This window comes from Myiozetetes cayanensis, unplaced genomic scaffold, assembly GCF_022539395.1.
Source record: "Myiozetetes cayanensis isolate MyiCay16 unplaced genomic scaffold, myiCay2020 scf9, whole genome shotgun sequence".
Classification (NCBI taxonomy): Eukaryota; Metazoa; Chordata; class Aves; order Passeriformes; family Tyrannidae; genus Myiozetetes; species Myiozetetes cayanensis.
The window spans coordinates 34,775,050-34,799,830 of NW_026088185.1; the positions used below are offsets into that span (position 1 = coordinate 34,775,050).

Genomic DNA, 24,781 nt, shown 5'->3' on the forward strand with positions numbered 1-24,781 from the left:
AGACAAGCCAATATGGCAACCAGTGTAACACACTCTGCTGATGCTTTCAGCATCAGTTCTTAAATTTATTTTTTTTTTAATGTTCAAATATATTTGATGTCCACGTAGGGGTCTAGACAAAGCACTGGGGTACCAGTGCCTTCACATCTGAAACTGTTGTTCAGCATCTGGCTCCCACCTGCCCACTTAACATAATTACTCAGGATCAAAAACTGTTTTGCTCATCTCCAGACTTCAAAGCCTCGAAGGACAGTTTTTGTGCTCCTCTAAGAGCCTGCCGTGTCCATCACTGGTGCTGATTTGGGGGTTTCTTGCAAACTTTCTCCTAGAACTCTCTGTGTCTGCCCCACTTCCCATGTGTTGCAGGAGGGGGAGCTCTGAGATTTAATGTCTTCCCCCCCCCATGTATGTGTAGCACAGTGTGAAGCTCAGGATTATTTTCATTAAGAGGACAAAAAAGTCCCTCTTCACAGGTGGGAAGACCAGAGTGCTTATTCTCATGTCTGCCCCACTTTATGTACTTACCCCACTTTCTTATCCAGGTGACTTGTCATGAACAAAGATGTTGAACCTTTCTTTGTGTTGGAATGAGACACTAAGATTTCCATCTTTCTGGCTCGAGAAATGGCTTTTGTAACCTTCAGCCCTGAGGTTTGTGAGAAGTGTTAGGGAGTTGTTTGGGACAGTCAGGCTCATCCATCTCCTGTTTGTTGTGTGGTGGAGCTGCTCTCACTTGGAGCTCCCACTGCATATCCAACACGTGCAGTGGCATCGCCCTTCCTCTTCACAGGAATTGGGGAACACTCCTGGAAATATGCAGGTGGTGAGAGGAAAAATTACAGTTTCTATGAGCATTCCTCTTTGAAGGGTATTTACTCCCATCACCGCTCTCCTCAGCATGGTCTTTCTGAGCTTGAGCTCGCTATGCTCTTTCCCAGGTGGCATCAAAGCCACGTCGTGGTGGGCTTACCTGGCTGCTTGAGGATTAAAAAAAAATCTAACAGAAATAAGACCCAGAATAAGAACATATGCAGAGTAAACATGGAGAACAAAAGCTGCAGGTAAATCATCTGGTCTGCGTTCTTTCTTGATAAACTGGATTTACCTGTATGCTTTGTTGTGGAGGTGTTAGTCTTTCTTATTTTGGTTGCTTTCCTTTCACTCATGGTGATTGAGGGATGTTATATAGATGTTGTTTTGTAACGAAAAACGCGTAATCCTCAAAAAATGCAAAAGCAAACTTTCCTAAAAATGTTATGCTTACTTTTCCTGTGTAGATGGATGTGTCAGACAAATGATAAATATCAACAGTGTTTTCAGAGCAAAAAATACTTTAGATAAAGGGCAGAAACAAAGAAAATACATGTTGGGTACATTAGGATATGAGTGAGTTAAGAGTCTTTGAGAGCAGTTATTCTGCTAGTCCAAATAATGACTAATTACCACGGCAATCCTTATGTTCTGTGCCATACGGACCCCACCATTCCTACTTAAAAACACTAATGGCAAATATACATTGCAAACAGATGCCATGTGCACATATCATCTGAAAAGGCTCTTAGGAAAACAAGATTGCTGGTCTTTGGAAAGAAGCAGAATGGCAGAGCAACAGTGATTCCTGTCCCACAAGAGAGTGCCCATCTGAGCCACCTCTGCATGGAGTGAGAGGAAAAAGCCTGGCTCAGGTTTGAATACAAAGAACCCAGGTACAGCTTTGCTGTGCCACCAGCACACCTTGGTCTTGAAATATTAAGTCTGAACAGACTGAGCTGCTCCTAATTAGTTTCAAGCTGGTGGTGATCCTCAGCTGCTGGGGAACAGCTTTGAAACCCAGACTGCTGCATAGTTTGGTGGCCCCTGTCTGGAGGAATGACGTTTAAGGTCTTTCCAGCCCCAGAACCTAATTCTCCTCTCCCTATTTCAAGCTAACTTGTCCTCAGCACAGCCCGTGTGCTGCTGGCTGGACCATGGGAGTCCCTGCCAGTTCAGGTCACCTTCAGGGACCCCTGAAATAACACGGAAATTACAGATTTGTAATCCAGGGGCTGGTGCAGCTGCACTGGGAATGAGGAGAAGGAGGAGAGGACTATGAATTGACAGAACTAGTATCCTGGTACAGCCCTGGGATGGGCAGATGCTCTATGGATCAGGACTTCTGGGCAGGCTGCAGCTGCCCCTGTAATCCCACCTTTCTGTCATCCCTGTAGATGCTCAGTGCAAAGCTTCAGTATTGAATCCATTCAGAAGGGAAGATAGGCCTGGAGAAAACACATATGTAGCAACCAAGGGCCAATAATTTAAAAATATGGAGGTAAACTTTGGAAAGCAAGTGGTATACATACTTTTCGAAAGGAAAGAGTAATAGGGAAAGAGGACAGAGGAAAGGAAAAAGGAAAGGAAAAAAGACAGAGGAAAGGAAAAATGAAAGGAAAAAAGACAGTGGAAAGGGAAAAAAGAAAAGGAAGGAGACAAAAAAGAAAAGAAGAGATAAAAAATACTTTGACCTACAAATGATGGCTCTGGAACTTATCACTGTGTTCTGGGTTTAACCATCATCAAACCTCGCATGAAATGAAAACTGAAGGTCTCTTTAGGCCTGATCCTAGAGATGAGGGGGTTTGGTCCACAGAATCTGCATAAATGCTCAGCCTACTGAGGACCTGCCAGCATGTGCATCCTGTCCCAGGGCAGAGCTCAGCCGTGCTCCTGGCAGCACTGGTGGCACCGGGGCAGGCACAGCTGCTGCCAGGGGAAGGCGAGGGACACACTCGTGTCAGCTCAGCAACCCTGGCCAGTGGCACAGCTCTGCCACTTGACACAGCATAAGACAAACATGTCAGGAGAGAATTGATATGTTTGAAAATCAATCTGTGAGCAGCTTTCAGCATTAGCAAAGTTTCTTTCTGATATTTCTGCCATTTTCCTGTGTTGTGATTTTAGAGGAATTAAGATATTCTCTTTTATAGGCATCCAATTCTTCTAAAAACATCCTTAATAATATGAAACTTTGCATCTCATAAATACTGGTGAAAATTATTTCTAGTATGAACTGCCTACTGGTAGGTTGATACCACCACTGCAGTGTCAAGGCATAAATAACCCTGACTCCGTGGCAATTCCTGAAGCATCATGAGTTCTTGATTAATGAAGCATGATCAAGAACTCACCAGCTTTGATGGACTAAATATCTGAAGGAAAATGTGTGTTTTCTGTTAAAATACAAAGTTTTTAAGGCATTGAAAGAGAAAGGCCTGGTGTGACCTTATAAATGCTCAAAGTGATATCTTGAGGGTATAAAAATACTTTAAAATCTGATCTTAGAATTCCTCCAGCTACCTCCAACTCTGTCTGGCATGTTAGTCCTACATTTTTATTGCTTTATTGCTCTACTACTGGGCCCTTCAGAATCATGCTTACACTACACATTCCTCCAGACAGGCTTTCACACTTCATAAGGCTCTGAACTATCATTAATTAGGAGGCATTTCCTCCTACAAGTCCCCTACATCTCTCTGATGGCCCATGAAGCGACAGATATATCCTCACCAAATGGATAGTTTCTCCTCTTGGCCATTATCACTTTGGACAGTGAAATCTGTCCTGGTGTCACTGACCGTGGGCACGTAGAGTGAGCTTACAGAAAATGTTTGTGTTCCCAAAGGTAAAGAGGTGTTCTGCTTCGGGATGAGTTTACTTGGAATATCTGTGCTCAGTCAAGCCCTACCCATTCTACTTACAGCTGCAATAATCTCTCCAATTACTTTTTTTTTTTTTTTCAGTAAATCCCATTATTTATATTTCAAGTTTCTTCTTTCTTTTATAAGAGGCCCAACAGTGAATATGACATGTTATTATTTTCAATGCATTCAGTGCTTAAGCTGCATTCTTTTTTTTTTTTTTTCTTTTTCTGGCTTAACTTCTGGGTGAAAATACTGCTGGATAATTTATATTATTAATACTTTTTTTTTTTTTAAATGCTTTTCTGTATGGGGGAAAAGCACCTGGTCTCATCACTTTATGCATAGGCTAAAAGCCAGTGCAGAAAGCTCAGCCTTCCTTTTGTAAAGCTTGAAGACATTTATCTATGTTATGTGTATTCGGATACTTAGGAATCTTTTCTATCTCTCCCCCGGGACATTATGGGACATTTTCCATGTATATCTTAGTGGGATTGTTCAGCACTGTATCCATTCCATCTACCTCCAACTTCACCTGAAGGGCAAAATCCTTAAGATCTTGACACAATACTGATAAATACATGGAATTATTAAAGTTGCCATCTCAGCAGAACAGGATTGCTGCCGCCTTTGTTCTCAGGGGAATACATATTTCACCCAGTAGCAAGACACCCAACTGCTGCTACAATCAAAACTCTCTGAAATGCCTTTAAGCTAATCATCTTTGAACATAAGCCTTTGTTGTTAAATCAGGGACCTTCTAGATGCAAGGCACAGAAACCTTTTTTGTTTTTTCTCCACCTTGCACAAAACAGCTTTAAGCCTGTCACCGCTGACAGTAAGGTTCAGTGATCTGTCAACATTCACCCCTGATAAAGACAGTGAGAGAAATCCGTGGCTCTGGAGAGTTCAGTAGAGACCAAACAGTATGTTTGCAAAAGAGCATTTTTATATGTTTTCTTGTGACAGCACTAGTTTAACAGAAAATAGTTGGAGTGTGCCAAAAAAGGGTAAAAGAGAAAGAAAAGAAAAAAAAAAATAGGAGAAAAGACAGAAGTAGTAAGTTAGGCTAGCATGACATGATGGATCTGGGCTATGACAAACAGAATTGGAAAAAAACTTCCCTGGGGACCAACTATAGCAGGTTTGCTGAATTGTATTTCTTGATTTCTTACTGTGCAACAGTGCTTTTTAGTGTTAGATTGACTAGGCTTCAGAATATTTTTAAAATTGTACAAATCAAAATCCATGTAGCTTAAAAATGAAAGATGTAAAAGGTTTAGGAGTTTGATGTATTGAAAGGCATTCTGTATTCCCTCATGTGAGTATTAAATGTACACTTTGTCTGTTTGATGAATTTTAAATCTTTGTGGATTGCAACATGCACCACAGCAGTTTAGGGGGTATAAACCTTGGCTGAAGGAAAGTGTAAAGGATGTGCAGCGGTCAGGCTTCAAACTAAGCTATTCTTCACTTTTCCTGGTTTTCCTAGGTGCTGCAGTACGTACCAAATCCAATTTATAGAGAGCTAAGTAAGAGCAGTTGGGGAAAAAAAATCTTGAAAGATTCCTCTTGGAACCAGCTAACCCTGACTACATTAAATACAGGGAGATTTCATCTTGTTTTAATTTTGTTGTAATATGAAAAAAAAAAACCAAAGAAATATTTATGAAGAAAGGGCAGGCTGAAGGGATCAGAATATTTTGAAATAATAAATGCCTTTATTCAAACCCACTGTCATGTCAGACAAGGGTCTTGCTTGGTGACAAGCAAAGTGAGGACAAAAGGCTTTAGGGGCTTGAAAAGTGACATTAGATGACATTCATCTGAAAACCTCTGGTTTCTAGGTACATCAACAGAGAGCTGGCATAGCAGGCCAGCAGCACAAGGCGTGTTTTACTGAGTCCTGTTATCTCTCTGAATTTAATTCTGCCTTCCAGTGATGGAAATCTCTCCCTCCACCACAGCAGATTTTCCTACAACACACTTAGAAAGTGCTCCTGAGCACAGACCACTAAGACATAAAGTGATAGTTATGAAATCTAAACAAAATGTCACGTCTGTGCTTTAGTGGGGATGGGTTTGGATGTGTGTTTCATCTGTATATCAAATGCAAGTGAGAAGCTGGTGTTCAGGAGGGACAACTGGATTGGTAGTAGAGGGTCAGGGTGAAGTAGGGAACCCAAACCTTCCTGTGAATTTGTGGTTTTTTTTTTTTTTTTTTTTTCCAAATCAAAATAAATTAGCTCCTTGCTCCTCTTGAAAAGTTCCCTTCTTCTGCTGCTTTAATATTTAAATATTTAACCCAACCTGAGCTTCTGATATGAAATTTTAAATTCTTTGAGGATTTTGAGCAGAGAGACTCATGACTGAGCTCTCAGACAAAAATTTTGTGATCCCATGGAAACCTAATTGTAGGTGCAAAGCTGATCCTGGACAGACATCAAGAGGCGATGAGTGTGTACAAGACTTTCATTATTCAGCTTTCACTGTGAATATTAGCTGATTAATCTGGAGAACAATTTCCAGAAAGTCTTCACTAAAGTTTTCTACAGTTGGGGAAATCAAATATGTAAATACAGGGCCAGAAATCACGTAAGTTACTGAACACCAAAAAAGGTTACTGTTTCTAATCCAAGACCATGCAACCCCTACGACGTAATAAGGGTTGTGTCTGCAGCTGAAATATCCCAGATCAGTGGCTGCTTTAGTTCACTTTCTAATAAAGAATAAAAAAAACCCCAAAAAAACCCCAAAAAACCCCACCAGCAATAATTTTTAAGGGACATAAAAAGTCATCTCCTCTCCATGACCTTCCAGCCTGTATCATCAAAGGTCACCTGTGAGATTATAAGTAAATTCTGGACTCTGTGAGGGGGATAGTGGTGCTGTTGCCAATTGCTTTGACTCGCATTATCAGGCATGGTACTGCCAATCACTCTGCTGATGCCTGTCAGGTTTCTGCTGCTGCCAAGCAGAATGTAAAATTGACAGGGAATATTACAGTGCTCGTCAAAAGCTGTGAGATACCTCTGCCTTGGGGAGAGAGCAGGCACCTGTGGTTACAGACAAGGATCAGGGCTCGGGAACACTTTGTTGCTCCCTTTACATTTTTTGAGACTTATTAATTTTAGAAGCGAAGCGCGCAGTTCACCCATATTGAGATTCTGATTATGAAATTGATATTTCCACAGATTGAGCTAACATCCAATATGCTTTTCAATACTTAAGGCTTAAGCAGAGATGTGAAATAAAATCAAAATGGGATTAAATTTTTGACAGTGGAAACAATGCTTGTTAATTCTGTAGCCGAAAGTTTTGAGTGGTTGATCTGTATCTTTTTATAATATGTACTGTGGTCAGTTCCAAAAATCTGTCTACATGTTTCTTTTCTATCTGACATGGTTTCTCCAGTTTCAGGAAGTTCTCTTCCACCTATTGGTATATGCTTGGGTCTTACTGCACAAACCCAGGTTTTGTATTTGTACAGCTATCTATAGAGTGGTTCATTAATCATCTGCAAAGTGTGGGGTTTCACAAATGTAATATACACAAAAACTAAAGCCAGCTGGACTCTGGTTTTCCAACAGGACAATGACGTGCCAGAAATACTTTGCCATTACAACCTGACACCGTGTTTTGTGTCGAACAGAGAGGTCTCATGAATACATTCAGGAGAAGGCAATAGCTTGTGCAGCTATTGAGAATTATTTAATTAAATCTGGAAGCTTTCGAGGAAGCCATAAAAATGAGGTTAATATGTCAGACTAATAAATTCTATATAATTAAGCTCCCCAAATATAGAAATTTCAGAATACGATGCTAAACATATCACAGTAGGGACATCAATTTATTTAATCTTAACATTGTTGCATTGTCTCCATGAACTTCCATTGGTGTCACAATAAGATTATTATGACAGCACCATTAAGCCCCATTCAAATGAATGGGGAATTAGTGTCATGATGGAAACAGCTGCAGCTAAGAGCTGCTGTCTATGATCAGTAGTTATTTTCAAAAAGTCAGATATTTTGCTGTTACAACAATTATATTTGCTCTTTAATTATGTGTATAGTACAAGGAAGAAACCTGGCTTTTCAAGGCACAGTGAAAACCAGCACAACAAAATGCGAACTGTGTGGTTATTTAAGGTGTTCCACAAAATCTTTACCATTCCAGCCCACTTATAACATTTTTCCAGATGTGTACAAAGCCTCTACTGAACAGACATGTTGTTAGATTTTAGGGCTGTCAGTCGATAACTTGCACTTTGTCAAGAATCTCTGCTTAGTCCATTGTCCACCTTCCCCTTTCCCAGAGGATAGATAATAAAAGACTTTTTGTCAATCACAGCAGCCACAGGGAGGGTAGGACGGAGATCATAACAATGACAAGAATAAATGAATTTAATGACTTAGAAGACAGAGTACTCTGAGCTCTTTCTTTTGTACCTGTTCACCCTATGCCACCTTCCATCTTTAGTTACCTGTACAGCCCCTCTCCATCTGCCTTTTCATGTGCTGCTGCACCATGTTGAGAGAGGACTTCCCATAAAAGCACCCATCTCCCAGCATTTTGTATCACAACTGTTCTTAAATTCCAAAGGATTTGATAATAAGTTTAGGATTTGAAACCCTTCAAACAGGTTTTCTCTCGTATATTAAACACTGAGATCTGTGCAGATTTGTAAAAAAAAAAAAGTATTTAGATTTATGGTGATATATTTCACGTATATTCTTCTATTTAATAGAAAATGAAAATATTTTATTGATAATGTCAAAAAGAAAGTTGAGAGTTCTTTATGCAGAGATGCATGTCTGAATCGTATCTATCCATATCTAAGAGATAATTCTCCATGCTTTCCAGGGCAGATTTAGTTAAGTCTGCATGTTTTAGGACCAAAGTAAAAGGCTAGAGATATTTAATATTTTAAGCTCTAGGCTGGGGGGTGTTGCAGAGTGGTTATTCAGACATCTGTGTTGCTTTATGGTTAATGTTATAAATAGCTCTTCGAGTTATATCAAAATCTTATGGATTTTTAGTGGTGTTTAAACAGAACAGTTGTTTTTCTTCATAATGAAGATTTCAACTTTTAAATTAGGTAGCTGGAAATACTTGCTACCTGTGTGCCAGTTCCCACTCTGCCCTAAAGGCTTCAGAGATTATAGTGGTAATACGCAGTTTCATGGTAAAACCTTTTTCTCCTCTTGCGAGGGGTGTGTCCTGTCAGTCATCACCTACATAGATCCTTTCTCACACAGTCCAACCTGCTCCAGCAATTCTTGCGTCCTGCACTTCAAGTAGTTCAGACTGCTGAAACTTGGGAGGTCAGGTCAGTCACTCCTGCTGTGCTCTTCGGAGAAAACCAGTAACGTGAGACTTCCAGCCGTACCCCGGGGCCGTGGGGAACAATGGCTCCTCTGTGCGAATGGAAAGTGAGCACCTGTTGTAAACAAACTAAACGCTCCTCTTGAAAAATACAAATATTGTTACCTGCCAAAATTGTGCCAGTCAAAGGGAACCAGTTGGTGGTGGAACGTTCGATATAAGGCATGTCCTGAGTAGGTATACTGTGCATCCCTGGTGTAAGCATTCTTTGATGAAAAGGCAGCTTGTTCGGGATACCTAGATTGAATTTCTTGTAAGGCAGCTGCTTTAGAGGATATAAGATATTTCTCTCAGCCACCTGTTTCCTTTTATTGTGTTAGCATTTGAGTTTGTTGGGCCAGCCCTTGTGAAGAGATAAGGCAGAGTTTCTGTGTTTTGTTTATCAGGACATACTTGTTCATGCTCTTAAATATTAGTGGAAGGAGTTCAGCAGGGCAACCCCGTGTGAGTTGGACAAAGCAGCTGCTTTTGTTCCGAATCTTAGTTCCTTGTGGTTTTGTGTCTTGGCACACCATTGTATCTTTTTTCTTGGCTTTGACACAAGAAAAGAGTTAAAATAATTTTATCTTTTCGAACAGCTGCACAACCAAGGACGGGAGAAAAATCTAGACCTTAGAGAAGTCTTTATCAATGGTCTTCAGGTCAGCACTGTGTGTCATCATTGCCTACACCTGGTGTGGTCCTTCAAACCAAAACAGACTCAGTATTTATCTTCTCATCTGATATATATGATATATTCTTCCCCTTGAGGGTGGTGAGGCCCTGGCACAGGTTGCCCAGAGAAGCTGTGGCTACCCCATCCTTGAAAATGTCCAAGACTTGCATCAACTTGGGATAGTGGAAGGTGTCCCTGTCCATGGCAGGGGATGGAACTAGATGATCTCTAAGGTCCCTTCCAACCCAAACCAGTCTGGGATTCTGTTATAGTTTTGCTCTCAGGCCGCCTTGGTGAATCCTCATTTCAAGTGTATTATAAGAGCAAAACAAGTGCTCAGAGTGGAGGGATGAGGTGGGTCAGGGTGTTGATGGTTGTGATAAAGGAGATCAAAATGCTGCACAAATACCTCTGTAACTGCAAAGAGAAATTCTGGTATTTTTGGTAACTTAAGCATGTTTGACACTGTTGAGCAGTACCCCTAGATTATAAAACAGAGTAGTAGTTAAACCATATTTACTTCTTTGTAGGAGTATTAAGATACATTACTGGTGAAATGTTCTAAGGCAAGAGAATTACTGAGAGAAAAATAATATTCAGACTCCGGTGAAAATAATCCTGCCATGTATATCACAAATTCAGTGTACAGGAAAGAGATTAAATGTTAACTATTTATTTGTTATTTACATCACTTTTTCAAAATAAAAAGCAAACCAAAGACAGTTGGGATTTAAAAATATGAATGTTGCAACATAATTGCAATTATTTTTATAATGGTACCTGATCTCTGCCTATTGACACTGGTGATGTCTTCTGACTGAATTCATGTTCAATATCTTGAAAAAAAATCCCCCAAATAAACAAACAAACCAAAGAATCGTTTATTTTCTCAAACTGTTTTTAATGCTTTAAAAATCCCAAAGCCCTTTCCTCTACTGCTTCTGATTCTTGATAAAAATCATGCAAACACAGCCAGTTTGATGCTATTTTTTTGTTTACAGTATTGCTGTGTTGTTTTGGTTAACAGAATGAAAAACAGCACAGTTAGACTACAAGTAAAAATGTTTTATTCTTAGTTTGTTTCATCAATAAAAGCTGACATTTTTGCAAGAAAGATGTTATACTATTGGAATTAACTCTTAGTCAATTGTAAATAATTGTATTATATTGGTATGTTATCATGAAGATTAGAAATCATTTCCTACAGAATCATGTTCCTGCTTTCTCAGCACTGTTTCAATTGAAAGGAATTTGAATGAAGTGCATCTCATTACTAACATAAAGTAGATGGAGCTTGAATAATTTTTATATTTATTTTCCATAGATAGCTATTACATTTCTTATCCTATCCATCCAAGTTTTATAAAATAAATTGTTTTAATCCGTTTTTTGGAGAGAAGCAACGAATTTGTTTTTGCAGAAGTAATACATCTGAATATATTGTAATATGCATAAAAATCTGTTAACACAGTTATTTATACAAAAAGTGTAGCTGCCTTACCTTTGATTTAATTTACATACTTTATTTGCCTTCTGACAAGTTCTTCCCTTGCCTTTTTTTATTTATGTGCCAAAAATATGTCTTTTCAGATAAGTCAACTAAAACTTTAATGTATTGTATATTTTAAAACTACATAAAATGTTTTATGCATTCGCTAGTTTTTTCCCACAAGCATTTGTTAAAGGTGATGCTATATCAAGATTAGACATGTTTTACCACTGATAACAGCATAATGACATTGTATTTCTTAAATATTATGAGCAAATAGATGTGTTCTATTTTAAAGCCGAAGCTGACATTTAGGTTGAATTATCAAGCATTAAAAAAAAAAATAAAAGAAAGAAAGAAAAAAAAATAACCTTTATTACTCGAAGGTCAAAACTTTGGCAGCCTTCTTTTTTTTAAATATAAGAATTCAGGCCCACACCCTGAGAAAGAATTTGATGCATTTACTTTAAGTATGTGAAAGATGTGAGCGACATAATTATTTTTCCATTCAAATGTGGAAAACAATAAAAGTTTCCCATATGTAGTTCATAGGCTGTAACTCACATCACTCAGCACTAAAGCAATAAGCAATCGAGTGTTGATACAAAGAGCTCCAACCCTGGAAATATCAGCTTAACCCTTGCGGTCTTTCTCTGCACTTTGCTACTGTAAACATGGTTTGAATTTACATAAGCCACCATTCATATTCTTGTGAGTTCATAATATAAATAATGCAGAAAATCTCATTCACTTCCCTAAATTATGCTAGTCATTACAGATGATTCATGTAAGTATTAATCTCTTGGATGTGGCAGAAAACTAGGGAGGAGAAACTACCTATCATATCATTTGCAGTTAAGAACCTGCTGCATATCTCTAAGCTTTGCTTGGAACACTTTGCAGTAATTGGGTGTGCATCTTCTCACTCTTCTGTAATCCAAGTGGCAATATGGGTTTCTCTGTGATTTCTTCGTGCTAGAAAATACAATTTGTGGAAAGATGTTCTAAGTAGCAACGTGCCTGGGGGCTGGGTGGTGTCCTGCAGTGCAAGTTTGAGGAAAAGAGCTAAAGATCTCTTTATTTGTTGCATCAGGATGTGTGATGAGGGGCTAGATTGGGAAAGCAAATGCTTAATCATAGAATCACAGAATCCTAGAGAGATCTGAGTTGGAAGAGACCTTAGAGATCCTCTAGTTCCAGCACCCCAGCCATGGGCAGGGACACCTTCCACTAGATCAGGTTGCTCCAAGCCCCACCCAACCTGGCCTTGAACACTTCCAGGGATGGGGCAGCCACAACTTCAATATTTGTCTCCTAAGACAATTTTAGTGCAAACTGATTTATATCCCTGAAGGCCAGGCATGAAAATGCTCTTACCTTGGAAAATCTTGGCACAACAGAGACTCAAATGCTGGCAGGATTAGCTGTAAAACTGTATTTTTGGTGAGCAGTGCACCAAGATGTAGATCACTGGGAGGTTTCTATACATTTCAACATCCTTACCTTTCTCCTTCATCCACTTCAGTGCATGATCTCCCTCCTCCTCTGAGCTGCTGCACCTCCTCACACTCCAGGAAAAAATTAAAAGGCTGAAGGCAAATTATTTAATTCAAAACATTGGAGCTGGATCATATAAATATGGGCTGGAGCCATAATCTTGGTGTTCATACCTGTGAGCCAACTTGTGCAAGATGTTCTCCAGGACAGGACAACTGGTGACTGATAGAAGAAATCAGCTGTTGAAACTCTAAAGGGTGCAGGGTCAGAGAAGCACCAGGGACAGCAGGGAGTAAACACAAAACTGGGCATTTCCCTGCAAAGCTTAGAAAAGTAGAGAAGTACTCACACTAGGAAATATATTGCAGTCATTAGTCATATATATTAGGAGTTGGACATTTATACCTGATGTTCATTAGTAGTTGATGGATATATATAATACATTGCTGGGTAATTATATTTAAAATGCTTTAAAGACTTTCTCTTTTTTTTGAAAGACAGCAGAGCCATAAAAAACATTGTTTTTGCTAATAGCAAATGTGAACTATAGACTCTCTAAAATCAGTCCTTAAACCCACTTCTTGTGCAGTGGGTTTGTCATACTGACCATCCAGACATGTTCCAGATTCTCCATTAGCTCAGGAGTATTCCATCTTACAGTAAGAAGAACATGAAGGTGTGGGTTATAATAATAAGCCATATGATTCCTACTGCTCTAAATACTACTGTGAAGAATCAGACGTGTCAGACAGGTAGCTTTAGGGTTGTTGCCATTGCTCATAACATGCTGGTTATCACAAAAGACTTTGAGGAATGGGATGTTCATGGGATCTGTGCTTATGTACAGATAGGACAGAGCTTTACAGGTAGATACCAGTATTATGTTTAATACTGGTATTGTTCACATGTCAAATATCTTGAGTATCTGAATACTTTCAAGGCAGAATAAAAACATTGATTGCAGTTTTTATCCAAGCCAATTCATAATATTTTCCTTACATTTTCTTGTGACACTGCATTCAGACTCGGTTTTGAAAGCCTTAAAATTGTTTTTTTTTCTGTGTGAGAGAGCTTTTAGCTTAATTTTATGGATTATATGGTCTTCTTCACTACGAAGTTTTAAAAGATACAAAAGAAAAAAACCTTGCTCAAATGTAGAAGTTATTTTTGCAGTAACGTATGTCATGATTTTTAAACATTCAGGCCTTTAAACTTTTTTTTTATAGTGTATGTTCTTGCCAATCCCAGCACAGTTCTACAAAGTAAAATATTTGGCAGTGAATTCATATTAACAGATGGAACAAGAAATTAACACGTTTTTGCTTCGCTAATTCACAGTTCTTTTAATACGCTAATTCTAAATCACCTGTTCTGACTTTGACAGGCTACAGACACCTGTTTGGGGTAATATTCCACAGCTAATTATTACATGAGAAACTCAGTTTCCAACAAAAGGGTTTCTGTGTGAAATTGTCATAGTTAACAAATTAGTAATACCGACTTTATACAGAAATAGCTTGCAGTTTTAATTTACATGTACTTAACCTTGCCTGAAGAACTGGGAGCAGTGGGGGTGCAGGGGGGCAGCTTCTCCCACAGCACACGGCGAGCTGGTGCCTCCATCCAGAGCTGGAAAGTTCCTGATGTAAATCCCGGTCCCCAGAGCTGAGTCAGTGATACCAGATCATGAGGAGCACGGTGCTGCTCACCAAAAACCAAGAGAAGAGGGCAAGAAGTTTCTTCCAAGGAGAAAGCTTGGAGTAATTTCCATCTCACCAGGGTTGGTGCAGTTTAGAGTCAGAGTAAGGAAAGGAAAGTCTTTTTTTTTTTTTTTTTTTTTAACTGATAGCCCTGCTGCAACGTAAAGACATTACAGTGCTGTTACACTTGGAGTCTGTGCTGTTTACCTCTATAAATCAGATGCAGCAGTTTAGAACTGAGCTTCATTGTAGGATGTAATGTTTAAATATTGCCCCAAAAGCTGGCAGGGGATAATTTAATCCCATATCATTGAATGTGTGAGCTTTTTTTTTTTTTATGTATCTGTGCCTGTCAGAAAAAAAATACAAGTTTTGTGGTTGCCTTTTTAGAAGTTTATTACACTTCTGTCATAATGAGTCATCACGTTCATATGGAAAAGGGGGGAAGGGAGGCAAAAAGAAGTTATTCCCTCTCACTGCTCTTCTCTTCTGCTCTTTCACTCTTGACACGAGAGATGATACAACCCCATCCTCTGTCCCAGTTGTGCACCAGTGGGGAGGCCAAACAGAGCCTGTAGCAGTAAAAACTTTATGATTATGGTGGAAAACCAAATCCGGTGTGGGAATGAAGGGATGAACAACATTGCTCAGTGCAATGGGATGAGAAAAAATGTTCAGTATGAGAGAAAAAGGGTAGAGATAGTCTGGACACAGCCACGTCTTACCACAAACTACAGTGTCCTAAAAAGCAGTACTGGCACTACCATGAACTTTATACTTTGCCTTTCTCAACACCCTTTTAAACCTCCTTTAAACACAAAATTAATGTAAAGTCCTCTCCTAGTCTTGCTTTGAACCTTCCTTAATTCATCTCCAACTGCTTTATCAGGAGGTTATTGATGGTAGCGATGTTTTATTGCTCAACTGTGAGATGTAAATAACCCAGTGAACCTCTTTCCTTTGTTCTCTTTGCTTTTGATTACTCCTTTCCTTTCTTCTGTCTTTTCCCCACCTTTACATCTACTCCCCCTTACATTTTTATAATGTTCAACTATCTTGTCAGGTAATCTATTGCAGGCTGTGACACAAATCTCACAGCCTTGAAAATATCGCTGCTATGTTAAGCCTAATGAAAAGAATTACAGTTCAGAGGGAAAAATCAAAATTATCATTAGTCATCCTTGCTTAGCTGTGTTTCCTTCAGATATCTGAGGCAGCAGGAGTTTCTGGGGAACCTGGAGGACTCAAATATACAGCTGCTCCTTGACATTCCTAAGCACCTGGATGCTTTGGAGTGACAATGCATTTTGCACCAAGCCAAGCTGACCAGAGCTGTCTTTACTTTTCCTGTTCCCTGGGGAAAATAAGTAGAATCTACCCCATTTTTTTTCATATTTATGCCCACACCTGCCTTATAGCTTTCCCAAGGAAAATAACTATAGGTGGTGGTTGGTAAATTGGGGAATGTTAAATAATCCTGGAGAAACAGTGTACAGATTTGCCAGTTATTCCAATGAAATTAGGCAAATACTTAAAACAAAGGGAATGTAAATGGCCCATGATGTCTCTCTCTGCTGAGTCAGATTATGTCCATTTACCCTCACTGGGTTAGCTCTTTTTCTTCGTGAAACTGAAATGAAGCCGCCTGGTACCTGGTGTGAGCACAGGCTCACTTAATTCCTCTTAATACAGACAGCAGTTTTACATTCAAATAGTTTTATATTCAAACAGTTTTACAGGTATAATGCAGTGAAAACACCATATAGTGTCTAAAAATCCTTCTGAAGATAACTATAGGAGTGTAACTCCTCTAAGTGTGCAAACTGTGAAGTGTCAGAGTCAGTGCTGAATACTCTTTGTATGGCTTTATAAATAAATGTTCAATTATCCATTTGTAGTAACCTTCCACAGCTTATCAGAGGGAGAAGGTAGAATGTCTAGCATCCTTTCTACTTTCTGCAGGAAAAAAAATTATTCTTAATACTGTATCCCTCTGTGAACTAAGGTACCCCACTAATTTTTAAGTGGACTGTAAGTCCTGCCTATCACCAAAACTATGGTGAGGGTCTGCAGGAGTTAGGGCTGGCACTTGCACTTGGGGGATCTTTACTTTTTTTTTGGCTGTATTTGCATGAATAGCATTTCATTGCTAATGTCTGTGTCCTTAAATGACTCTTACTTAGTGTATGACAGTAGTTTTCAGTTGTAGTTTCTGCATGCTGCTTTGTAAGACTTTGTTATTGCTTTAATCAGTTTCATTACACCTCGGTGTCTAGATCCTCTCCTTGTCAAAATATCATAGTCAGGCATTAACCATGAAATGATGATATGAATCTTAAGGCAGTGAGATCTGGCATTGATGCCGAGGGATTTCTGCTCTTCCACTCGTGCACTCGCGCGTTCCTGTCTTTTTCTCTTGGTTATTTATGCCTGACCTAAGCAGAACTCCGTCTAGTTTAAAGCCCTGTAAGAGAATTTGCCTCTTCGGTTTGCAATGGATTTCTTGAGGATCACAATCAGCACATTTTGGCTTTGCTTATCTGACCCTGGAAAGCGACAGGACGTGAACCAGGGGAAAAAAATTCCCCATGAGCCGCACCAGATGAGCGATGCCTTTGCCCACCGTGGCTGGGAAATCGCTACCAAGTTGGTTGTTATAGACAGTGATTGATCCCCGCTCCTTCAGTGGATGCGTGATAGATAAGGGAAATAGTCAAGTCTGGAAGAAGCTATTTTGTGCTCATAGTAACTGGAGGATTTTCAGCAGATGTCTTAATAGTTGGAAATCAGCAATAGTATGTGGATTTATTTGTGTGCCATCTGAACCATTTGACTTGCCAGATGCATGTTGTTTAATAGCCTTTTGTACATTCATTTTCAGAAGATAGTTCAGTAAGATTTTCTTTTATTGTGTGAAATAACCCATTTTGTGGATAGCATTTCCTATTGTTAGATTGTGTGTTGAAGAGACTAATCGGGTGCAGTCACTGCAGAGAAAAGAGAATATGCAAAACGCTCTCCCGTGCACCGAGAGGCACAATAGAAACTTGGGATGAAGTCATCCTTTATATCTTTTTTGAACATCACACATTTTTCTGCTTTTTGGATGTCTTTTGCTTGGCAGTGATCTTTTGTTTAGGTACTTAAAAGCCACTTTACTGCCTCAGTGTTTAGATTGTTCCAGTCATTCCTATCTTGTTACTGTCAACATTATCATACACTAATATGGTTTAAATTATTTGCAGACATTTCAGTCCTCTACCTAATGTGAAGATAGTTTCAGCTTTCTGTTGTTCTTCTATTAAAGCATATCTGAAAAGATAAACAAGATCTTAGCTCTTATCTGACTCACGTCATACAGGCCCTGCCAATCACCCCGTGATTCGATGAACATGAAGTACAAGTAACACATTGATTAATCATTAATAAAAATTTGTTTTATTGGTTTTTACTTTCATTATCCCTCAGTGTATCAAAGATATACATAAATACCTCCGGTAATTTGTCTATGTGTGTGTTTAAATTATAATATTGCTGTGTTTGCTGTGGACATGGGTGGTGATTCATTCAAAATTATTCACATTTCAGTGGCAGTTCCTATTGTGATGTTTTAGATTCTGGGAATAAGTCTTTGTACAGCAGAGATAATGAACAGCAAAGGAAAGAGACAGAAAGTTACCAGGTCAGGATGATAGTATGACTTCATAAAATTTAATTTACTGATCAATTAACACCAAATACTATGACAAGAATATTTTTATGCACAAAGACATTAATCAGACTCCATGGAAAAGAGTGGCCAAATACCTCCCAAGAAGTTCACACAGGTTTTTTGGAAAATCTGCTGTGGAGGTAGATGTAAATTACACTAAAAAAAAACCCAAACCTTTGAGGGAGACAAGATTATCAGGCTGGAGGTGCCTCATGACTCCAGTTATGGGAGAAAATTGCTGTCTACCAGTGACAAAGGTCCCACTGGAATCCCGATGCAGGAATGTGTAGGATGTACACTCAGCAGCTCCAGCCACCAGATGGTAGACTCTGCTTACTGGTTAAGTCAGCTCTAGTGTCTGGTCACCAGTTGGCAGAAACAGCAGTAGATAAATTACATCACCTTAGAATCACAAAGCACAATATCACTCCTGTATTTTGATACAAGTATAACCCTTCTTTCAAATTTCTGCTAAAACACACCAAAAAAATGACCAAATCCCTGTCAATATTACGCAGCATCTATAAATATTCTCAGATGGAGACCAAGAAGGAAAGTATATTTTTATTAGGCTGTTTATTATGTGAGTGGAATTAGCAAGAGACAGTTGGTGTAGAAAATTAATGAACTAGAGTTTCATGGCTGGAATTTACTCCAACCTGCCTTATGTTACCAGTAAAATTTGTTTGGGGAACCTCAACATACTCTTTAGGAGACATTTGTCCATTTTGCCAAATGATCACACAACTGAGCACATTCTAATGGCATCCTCTGTTATATTTTAAAGTCTCGTTTCATTGTGTAGAAACAAAATATAATGATAGAACACAAATGTTTGCATTTATAGAAGACATTTTTGAAAAGGCCTATGAATCATTTGCATGTGTGGGAGATGCATGTATGTGGTCTAGAGTCATACCAAACATTTTAAAAGAGCCAATGAGGACTAATTGGACAAAATCTCAGTGATTTTGTGCCTAGTAAGGTATGAACTGTAAAAGACAGCATGAAAACATTGGACTTTGCAAAGAGAATGAAAACCATCTGTCAGGAATACTTTCCACAGATTATATTCGGTCCAGCTATTAATTAAGTGATTTTGCATTACTACTTTCAAGAGGAGAACCTTCCTTAATGGGAGCAAACCCAAGGTACACATTTGACCTTCCATGTCAAAGATGGTTGCAAACCATCTCCTAACAGTAAACGAAAAAGATAGAAGGGTCATCCTTGATACATGGATATACTTTATCTAAAAGGCAAAGTTGCAATGTTGCAGCTGTGATGGATATCAGTTTATAACCTCAGAGGAAGAAAACGTTCAAGTTTGACAGTCAGGTGTGTACTGTCCCCTCCAGTGCCATGAGAACTGGCATGGGAAGCAGCTGGTGTCCTTCAGAGCTACCTGGGAGAAGTGTGGCTGCAAACCACGGCCGCCTGCTTGACTTTGGCAGTGAGTTTTCAACTGAGTGTCTGACACACCAGTTGCCAAGAGACTGATCCAAGTCTTGTTTAAATGAATGGGACTTTTTTTTGTTGTGTTTGGTGAGCTCCAGTTCTGGCTTCGTTTTTTTTCAGTGCCACCAGCCTGAGTGCTGTCCTCCCTTGTAAAGCACTGCAGCGAGACTGTCCCCTGGGCTCCTGGTGGACATTTGTAGGTGGAAGAGGGAGACTGAACACAGGGTAGAAAATGAGGGAGAATTTCTTGCTCTTTATTCTTTTTCATAGTAATGAATGGACCAAGCCTATTTTCCCACTGTTTTTCACATGGAGCTGTAAATGTGAAACGCTGATACCCATCCACCCATTGACATTACTTGGTGCACCAATCAGCAATATACTCCTCTCTGTCCTCAGCATCCCTTGCTCTGGGGTAGATGATGTGGTGAACAGCAATTTCCATGGTGAACTACATAATAAAGGCTTTACGATTTCCTGTGAGATAGAACTTTAATACTGCTTAATTTTTATAATGGACTGAGAATCTTGGCAGTTAACAGGTTCAGTGGAAGGCAAGCATCCTTACATATCTTGGCTGATACTACTTAGTTCTCATCTTTCAGCATCCCATTATACCTCATACAGTCCTATTCTGTTTTGACTTCCAGTTCACTGAACAAATGAGTTCTGTCCTAGGGCCAAAACCTCAAAGTACGAGGTGCAGATCTCTGGAGTAGGCACCTAACTCAGAGGAATAAAGCACCAAGAGTCACCCATCTTCTTTGGCATGAAAAATTCAGCTGGATGCCTCAGAAGAAAATGGCTGTTATGACCTCTGGTACTTTCTTCTGAAGTCAGACTACTTCATAAAAGTGCATGGTGTAATAAGTTGATTTTTCTGCTTCTTATTCTGACTGTTCCAGGAAGTATTATCTAGAGCTGTACAAAGTCAAATGACTGATTTGTTCAAAGCTAATTGAAAATTCTCAGACCTTTTAAAATATCTGTTCTGGATTTAGTTTAGCTTTTTGTTGAATCAGTATTTTTCAGGTTTAAACCTATGAATCAGAATGTCTAAAAAATGTGAATTACAATCAGTACAGAGCGTGCAGGGGGAATGTCTTTTCACAACAGTTGTCTGAACCATGCAGCTGAGCTGCTGTGTATAGAAAGCAAGCTCAGAATGTTATGTGGTCACTGCAGATCATTTTCCCTAATCAGGAAACTACATAATAATGGGGAGAAATTAAACCAGTTTTAAGTGCTCCAGCTTTTCTGGAGAAAGCAGCAATTTGTAGAATTAGTGAGGTTTGAAAAGACCTTTTAGATCATGGAGACTAACTGTTAACCTAACTCTGCTAAGCCCACCACTAAACCAAATCCCTGACTTTAAATATATGGGGGCAAGTTCTCTTACACAGAGCAAATTCAGATATTTAGTTGCCTTTTTTTTTTTTTTTTTGGTAGAATACCTGTATATATTACTGTACCCTGGAATATTGTTAAAATCTTTTCTATGTGATCCACCTATAGCAAACGATTAAGTAAATATGATGCAATCTGAAACACTTACAGTTTTAAAAATCACAGCAGTGCCAAGAAAATGAGGGTGATTGAGAGGATATATCAAACTGAGAGAACAAGCAAACACAAATAATGGTTGACTCACCTGGATTATTTTTCCCCATTTTCTTTAGTAATTCTGACTACATATACCTAAGATACATTTACAAATGAGCATGCCTGGTTCAATCCTCCTTTTAGAGTGTGTGCCAATACATTACATAAATAAGAGCTTTTGAAGGCATTTAGTGTTCCACCAAAGTAGCAGGGCATTAGCTTCTCCTTCATTCATTTGAAAACAATTAGGAGAAAATGCCACTTATCTTAAATAGTATTTGTCAGATTTTCTTCATCAAACTTGGTAAATACATATCTTTTGACATTTTGATGTATAATCATCAGTCTAGGGTAAACCTAAGTGACTGGGCTTTGGCCCATGAATAGCTTTTGTTGCTGTGTGACACTAAAATGTGTTGTGGTGAATTTTTTTTTTTAAAGATATAATGAATATTCAAAATTAGAGTTATTCTCTATTGTGCCAACAGTAGGTCAAGTGTCATAACACAAAGAAAATACCCACTATGCAATTGAGAGGTTTTATAAACGTTTCTGAATTGAATTCTTTTGCATGGTATATGCTTTGAGACTTCTGTCAATGAGAAGTAAAAATTGTCAGTTTTCATTTGAGTGGACAACTAGTTAAAAGGGAGGTATTCTAACTGTCTTTACAGATTCTTTGCATTCATAGATATTCACAGTTTTCTCTGAAAACTTCCTTTGAACACATAAGTGATGATGCTACACAGGTCATCATTAGGATTGTTGTTTATAATTTTTTGACATTCAAAATTAAGGATGACTTCCAATACGTCTATTGCAGCTTCCTCTTTATCAGAGACCCAGAAGCTGCTTTTGTCTCACTGTCCTGCACTGATTTCAGTATTTGACAAGTATTTAAGTCATAGATTCCTGATTCAACCATTTGTCTGTGATATTTTTGGACTAACCTATGGAAGTGTCCGTCTGGGTTGGCTGTGACTCAACCATTCAGCAACTTTTGGTCTTCCAACCAATACCTCAGTATCCTAGGTCATAATAAAAACTATATTAATTGAAACTACATGGAGAGATGGATATAAATTGTTTGATTCAGTCTCTTTTTCTGTAGGGGAAATAAAAATTAATTGAGCTGTGGATTTCCCATGCCTGGCAGTGTTCAAGGCCGGGTTGGATGGGGCTTTCAGCAACTTGGTCTAGTGGAAGGTGTTCCTCCCGATGGCAGGGGGTTTGGAACAAGATGATGTTTAAATTCCCTTCCAACCCAAACTATTCTGTGATATCATGTGATTCTAGGAACAGAGGAAATGGCAGGATTGTGCTTATAGCTGAGCAGAGAGTTGTGTTGGTTGTTTTAATATCTGTTTTTCATGTTCACCTTGTCTGTTTTGACTTCATTTTCCCTTTGCTGCATCCTGGAGGGGCTGGGAGGGAAGTTTCCATTTACAGCTGGGTTTGAAAAGTCTCTCTGGGCAGAGGGAGGAGCATCACAGTGGTGTTTTCTGAGGGTGTGAAATGGTGCCCTGCAGGTCAGCGTGGGTCACATTTGCCCTAAGCAGGTCTGGTAGCTCTGAAGAACAGCAGATTTACCCCATGTGGGCAGAAGGATTATAGTACACATGTATGATAGACCTTTTGTCCTGGAAAAAGGATTTCTTGTCTGCCCAAAATAACCAGACCACACAGCCAGCTTAGACTCAAAGCTTTCTCGTGACTCCAAGGTCCTCAAACTGCCTGCAGGAGAAGGGCTTCTAGGAGTGACCAACCAACCAGAAATTCTTGCTGATGGCAGGTGAACTGTGGCTTAAATGTCAAAATAGAGCATCCATTGATTTCCATTCGCTCCCCAAGCTCTCTCCAACCAGCTGAACCCTGTTCTTGAGAATCTTTTGTTCTTCAGGTGTGACATCATGACCCTCTCCCCAAGGCAACCTTCCTTCCAGTGGCTCTCACCCAGGCCTCGTAGAGAACACAGTTATAAAAGGCAGGTCATAAGCAAAGATTTTCTTTTGATAAGGATGATCACCCAGAATAACAGAATATTCAGGGTTTAGAGTCTTGTTTATCTGGTATTACTCACACCATGGATATTTCATTGCATATTTGCCTAAAATTGGTCATTGCAAGAGAGGTTACGAGTGTTTTGGATTATTTTAAATAAGTTTTGTGAAAAGCAGGCATTTTTTTGTAGTCCCCACGTAAGCATACAGAGCTCCTCTGAGAAAAGGCAAGCATAGATGGGCATAGTAGTGAAGAGAAGCAAAGTTTCAAAGACCTGATCCTACTTTCCTGACTCATTTGAAACAAGCAGTGAACTCAACAGCATCTTTGTTTCAATAAAGGCTATAATAATAATGAGAGGTCCAGATTTCCTAAAAAATAAGAAGGTTAATGTAGTATCTGGAGTCTGACCTGAGGTCTAAATTGTGATTCTAATGTTAATCATTATGAGACATAGCTTCACACCTCATAAATCCAGTCAGCCTGTTTCGACTATCCAGTGCAATATTTAAATAAAGAGCAGTTTCACAAAGACATGCATCACTATAGATTCCCTTTTTGCACTCTTTCAAATTATGTTGCTGCTTTATACAAACCACCTTTCATAAGCTGTCTGCCAGAAAGCTCTAAAAATAATAGCACAGACGCTTGCAACAACAAATTGGCTACCTCACTTTCAGTGAATCGAATGTTCAAATGAAAAGGTTTCTGCTTCCAAGTGTTTGAGGCATACCTTGAATACGTTACCAGGCTCAGATGTACTGGTTATAAAAATAAAATGAGAGATAAAGGAGTTGTTTATATTCACTGTGATTTCCATTTTTTTAAATATAAGGTTTATTGAAATAACGGGTGAAAAGAGATAGTTTTTTACTAACAGAAATGTTCACAGATGTGACTTAAATGTAGTCTGTGGTTATTTTTGACTTGAAATTGTACCTTCTCCGTCATCTGTGTAGATGTGTGCCCATGTGTGCATGCACTTGGGTTGTCTGTCTCTTATTTGAAAGTTTTGGGTTCATCCTATGTCCAGAAAAGAGCATGAACTTGTGTGGAAAAGGCAAAGCTCATCTATGCAGGTCTGAGCAAGGACAGAGTCCTTGCTTGGCTCCTTTCTATCATCTGGAACAGAATCAGCCCCAAATAGGACCAGAACAACCTGAGGTTTCCACGGTTTGCAGATGCTCTCAGCTGCTTTGTTGTCTTTGTGGCTGAGTTCAGCCACAAAGTGGTTCCTTCTTTGTTCTGAAAAGAAAACCTCGAATACAATTATGGAAGTTCAGGTGTTTAAGGAAATTATGCCATTTCCACTTATGTGGCCCTAGACATACTACTTGTGTGAATGAGTAGTGCCATCAAGGTTGGTGTAAATATTTGTGAATGTCCTTCTGGATGCAGAGGTATAGAAATCATAGAAAAATCATAGAACCACTAAGGTTGCAAAGGACCTCTAAGAACATCAAGTCCAACCTTAAACCCAATGCTGGCAAACCCACCACTAAAATATGTCCCCAGGCACCACACTGACAAGTTTTTTGAACACTTCCAGGGATGGTGATTCCACCAGTTCCCTAGGAAGCCTTTTCCAAAGCCTGACCATGA

The 24,781-nt window shown here is 39.1% G+C and overlaps 1 protein-coding gene and 1 long non-coding RNA gene across 6 annotated transcripts in view; one reads left to right on the forward strand and one right to left on the reverse strand.

Moving 5' to 3' along the window:
* The window catches only part of ARHGAP15 (Rho GTPase activating protein 15), a 334,404-nt gene that overhangs the window by 86,888 nt on the left and 222,735 nt on the right, over positions 1-24,781 (forward strand). The window lies entirely within an intron of this gene.
* On the reverse strand, positions 9,000-14,620 carry LOC126652805 (uncharacterized). Of its 2 annotated transcripts, XR_007632051.1 has the most exons (4): positions 14,252-14,620; positions 12,880-13,030; positions 12,713-12,798; positions 9,000-9,097 (listed from the first exon to the last, which is right to left on the reverse strand). It is a non-coding gene; the product is annotated as an uncharacterized LOC126652805 (long non-coding RNA). The 2 variants fall into 2 exon arrangements; XR_007632050.1 differs by lacking the exon at positions 14,252-14,620 and having other exon boundaries at positions 12,880-13,260.